General features: G+C 33.0%; 1 long non-coding RNA gene across 1 annotated transcript; it reads right to left on the reverse strand.

The window, feature by feature from the left end:
• Positions 1-881: 881 nt before the first annotated feature.
• Positions 882-4,015, reverse strand: LOC114150725 (uncharacterized). The gene is made up of 3 exons (XR_003596817.1): positions 3,978-4,015; positions 2,430-2,535; positions 882-1,561 (listed from the first exon to the last, which is right to left on the reverse strand). It is a non-coding gene; the product is annotated as an uncharacterized LOC114150725 (long non-coding RNA).
• Positions 4,016-5,523: the final 1,508 nt, after the last annotated feature.

Consider the following 5,523-nt stretch of genomic DNA (forward strand, 5'->3'; position numbering starts at 1 on the left):
TTATATCAGCAGTTCATAGAACAAGTGTGATTTTGTAGAAAAAGTTATTTCACTCTAAACTCTTTATTTATCCAAGTTAGCAGGGGATGCATTTTTTGGCAATATGGATGTCGAGCCTGCCAAAATATGCATGCCCTATCTATTTTCCTCAAATATTATCCTACTGATATGAAACTTATACCAGCAGTTCATAGAACAAGTGTGATTTTGTAGAAAAAGTTATTCCACTCATAACTCTGTATTTCTCCATTTTAGCAGGGGATGCATTTTTTGGCAAAGCCTATTATTAGCCTGCCAAAATATGCATGCCCCCTCTATTTTTCTCAAATATTGTCCTACTGATATGAAACTTATACCAGCAATTCATAGAACGAGTGTGATTATGTAGAAAAAGTTATTCCACTCATAACTCTGTATTTCTCCATTTTAGCAGGGGATGCATTTTACGGCAAGGCCTATCATTAGCCTGCCAAAATATGCATGCCCCCTCTATTTTCCTCAAATGTCATCCTATTGATATGACATTCATACCAGTAGCTAAGAGGATAAGTGTAATTATGTAGAAAAGGTAAAATCCCTCTTGACTCTTTATTTTTTCAAGCTAGGAGGGGGATGCATTTTTTGGCAATATCGAATTTGAGCCTGCCGATATTTGCATGCCATACCTATTTTCCCCAAATATCATCCTATTGATATAAAACTCATACCAGCAGTTAAGGGAACAAATGTGATTATGTAGAAAATGTTATTTCTTTATTATCGCTATTGCAAGGATACTGAAGGAAATAAATCTGACAATGCATCTTTGCTAAATGTAAAGCATACACAAACCATTTTTATTTTGGTTTAACATAAAAATTAAATCACTTTTTTTCATTAATTTCAACAAAAGAATATTCATAACAAAAATTTTTGGAAAACCAATTAAGTCAACAAAAATTATGTCACATGTTTAAACTGAAAATCCACTGAACTGCAGTCATTAACGAATTAGATTGGTACAAACATAAAATCTATAAACACATTGCACAGCAGTAGTCTGTGTCGGTTTGTGGGACCTTAATGCAGCCTTGATGGTACCACCAGTTGCATCTGTCACATGTGATCTGTAAATAAATAATACAAAATGGTCAAATAACAACATAAAGAATGTTTTTTTTAGTTCCTTATCTGTTTACTGAAGGTGATATTGGGTTTTGCCAACATAAAGCTTCTTCTTAATTATCAATATATGATTGGTAGAACTTTATTTGAGGAGATGACAGCATGTTCCTGACATGTATGGAGGTAAAAAAAATTCTAGGACCACAAGCATCTGTGTTTAATGTTTTACGACTGTACTTAAAAAAAAAAAAAACTTAAGCTACTTCCCACTTACCTGCCTTGGGTGTTTATTTATTTTATTATGATTTATTTTTGTATATCTACATACTTTGCAACTATTTTAAGGATGGTATATGGTTTGCTTGAATTGATTTTTCACTGCATTACATTGTTGTCTTACCCACATGTGATCTTCTGTGTCCTCACTGCCACAGTGTCTGCAGAGTCTCCACTGACTCTACAGAAAAACAAACCGCATCTTTAAATCAATGTTATAAAATAATCTTAATGGTATTTTTTTTTCTTTTAAATAATTCCATTTGTTAGTGTTCTTTTGAAAGTGGAACAATAATCCTCTGTGTAGATCTCAGTCGTCTAATCATCCCTTTTTGATAATGTCTGGTCTCATAAACAAATACAAGTAATAGAAACTGTACATCATATTGGCATATTAGGCAGGCGCACATGGTGTCTGTCTATTCATGAATTGAAACACACATGTATTTAAGGTATTTCTGGGATTTATGGTAAAAGAAAGCATCACTTAGTGTTTACCTTTTTATAATTTTCTCCAACTTAAGCCACTGAAAGTATAAAAATGGCATTCAGAAAATTTTAATGTCTACATATATATGTGTATACATCTTGTGAAATTTGTCATTTTGTAAATGTTAATTTTATGAAAATACAGTAATGAATATAATGGTTCACATAATACATCTCATTCCAGTTTTGTACTTTCACAAACTGCAAGTCCTTTTGCTTATTAAGTTACATTAAAGCTACTCAAGAAAAGTGTAATTGTATCCTAGAACAATTTTAAGTTTGTTGATTATGTTTTTTGCCTCAACAGTTATTGGGCTGTGTTATGTGTAATTTATTTATTAGAGATCAAGGCCAGGTGTATTGAAATGTTCTTCACTAATTGAATTTGACATAAACACTAACATGATTGTACTTCACACATCTGCAAAGTTCAATATTTTAATATTTCTAATTAGATAAAATAGCTGACCTAACACAATTTTTTTGTGCGTGCATGATTTTACACACAACATAGTATCCCACACACATAGGAACTGAATAAAAAATATGTCAAAAGATACCTGATTCTGAGAGAAGTGTGGAAGACATGTTGAGTCTCATGGTATTAACAGCTTCTGCTGCTGATGGAAAGTTCAGGTCCTTGTTTTCCAGTATGCACTCTGCAAACTGTAAAGGCAAATATATTTTTTTCAAAAAAGAAAGAAGAGTAACAGCGGACTCATTACAAATACAAAATATTTGTCAAAGTATTAGATTGTCATATAGAGGTCATGACATTTATGAATAATTTAACATTTTTGCTATACTTATTTCAGACTCTTTCCATTGTCATTAAAATAAATCAACCATGTAATAAAGCAATATAATTCATAAACTACATTATATTTCAGGCAGAAATGCACAGTTTAAGTTGTTAAGCCAAAGCTGTTCATCATCTTAAAAGTTCTACTCCTACAAAATAGCATTAGATTAATGGCAATGTGATTATTAGAAAACCACTTTCATATTAATCTTTTTTTCACAACATCAAAAACGTAAACAAGCATGTATACCAATATATATTATATAGATATATAATTCTATCTATCTTCAGACATAGATAGATATACATGTATGTGGAAAGAGACAGAACAGTACACATAAAGGTTATATAAATTGATTTGTAAACAGACAATGTTCTACATTACATAAGAAATATAAGTAATCATAGTCAAGTATATACAGTACAAACCAAAAGTTTGGACACACAGTTGTGTCCAAACTTTTGGTCTGTACTGTATATATATATATATATATATATATATATATATATATATATATATATATACTGTATATAAAAACATAAAACCACGGCTGCCCAAATCACGGCAGAATTAAATGTGCACCTCAACTCTCCTGTTTCCACCAAAACTGTCCGTCGGGAGCACCACAGGGTCAATATACACGGCCGGGCTGCTATAGCCAAACCTTTGGTCACTCGTGCCAATGCCAAACGTCGGTTTCAATGGTGCAAGAAGCGCAAATCTTGGGCTGTGGACAATATGAAACATGTATTGTTCTCTGATGAGTCCACCTTTACTGTTTTCCCCACATCCGGGAGAGTTACAGTGTGGAGAAGCCCCAAAGAAGCGTACCACCCAGACTGTTGCATGCCCAGAGTGAAGCATGGGGGTGGATCAGTGATGGTTTGGGCTGCCATATCATGGCATTCCCTTGGCCCCATACTTGTGCTGGATGGGCGCGTCACTGCCAAGGACTACCGAACCATTCTGGAGGACCATGTGCATCCATGTATATATATACACTGCTCAAAGAAATAAAGGGAACACTCAAATAACACATCCTAGATCTGAATGAAAGAAATATTCTCATTGAATACTTTGTTCTGTACAAAGTTCCATTTGCACAACAGCAGGTGAAATTGATTGTCAATCAGTGTTGCTTCCTAAGTGGACAGTTTGATTTCACAGAAGTTTGATTTACTTGGAGTTATATTGTGTTGTTTAAGTGTTCCCTTTATTTTTGAGCAGTATATATATACTGGTATATATATATATATATATATATATATATATATATATATATATATATATTTAAACAGCACTTACTTTAAGCGCAAACACACCACATGAAACCACATCTTGCTGGATGGCATGTTATACTGTTTCACATTTCCACATTGACACTTTCATCCCTTTGCTTCTCATAAATGTCCTTGTTGAGAGGATAAAATGTTAAATTAACATTCTAGTTATCCAATTATGACATTTTTTATTATAATAAACAATAATTGTTCTTGTTTTTCTCACCTTGTTACTTCCAAGCACCTCTTCACATCTTTTTGGGACTCTCCAAGTGAGTTAAGGAAACCTATTGTTATGAATATTCTTTTGTTGAAATTAATGAAAAAAAGTGATTTAATTTGTATGTTAAACCAAAATAAAAATGGTTTGTGTATGCTTTACATTTAGCGAAGATGCATTGTCAGATTTATTTCCTTCAGTATCCTTGCAATAGCGATAATAAAGAAATAACATTTTCTACATAATCACATTTGTTCCCTTAACTGCTGGTATGAGTTTTATATCAATAGGATGATATTTGGGGAAAATAGGTATGGCATGCAAATATCGGCAGGCTCAAATTCGATATTGCCAAAAAATGCATCCCCCTCCGAGCTTGAAAAAATAAAGAGTCAAGAGGGATTTTACCTTTTCTACATAATTACACTTATCCTCTTAGCTACTGGTATGAATGTCATATCAATAGGATGACATTTGAGGAAAATAGAGGGGGCATGCATATTTTGGCAGGCTAATGATAGGCCTTGCCGTAAAATGCATCCCCTGCTAAAATGGAGAAATAAAGAGTTAAGAGTGGAATAACTTTTTCTACATAATCACACTTGTTCTATGAACTGCTGGTATAAGTTTTATATCAATAGGACAATATTTGAGAAAAATAGAGGGGGCATGCATATTTTGGCAGGCTAATAATAGGCTTTGCCAAAAAATGCATCCCCTGCTAAAATGGAGAAATACAGAGTTATGAGTGGAATAACTTTTTCTACAAAATCACACTTGTTCTATGAACTGCTGATATAAGTTTTAAATCAATAAGATAATATTTGAGGAAAATAGATAGGGCATGCATATTTTGGCAGGCTCAACATCCATATTGCCACAAAATGCACCCCCTGCTAACTTGGATAAATAAAGAGTTTAGAGTGAAATAGCTTTTTCTACATAAATAGAGTAGTTGTAGGAACTTTTGGTATGAATTTCATAGCAATAGGATAAAATTTGAGGAAAATAGGTAGGGCATGGAGATTTTGGCAGACTAATAATAGGTTTTCCAAAAAATGCATCCCCTGCTAACTTGGATAAATAAAGAGTTTAGAGTGAAATAACTTTTTCTACATAATCAGAGTAGTTGTATGAACTGCTGGTATGAATTTCATAGCAATAGGATAAAATTTGAGGAAAATAGATAGGGCATGCATATTTTGGCAGGCTCGACATCCATATTGCCAAAAAATGCATCCCCTGCTAACTTGGATAAATAAAGAGTTTAGAGTGAAATAACTTTTTCTACAAAATCACACTTGTTCTATGAACTGCTGATATAAGTTTTAAATCACTAAGATAAAATTTG

This window comes from Xiphophorus couchianus, chromosome 9, assembly GCF_001444195.1.
Source record: "Xiphophorus couchianus chromosome 9, X_couchianus-1.0, whole genome shotgun sequence".
NCBI lineage: Eukaryota > Metazoa > Chordata > Actinopteri > Cyprinodontiformes > Poeciliidae > Xiphophorus > Xiphophorus couchianus.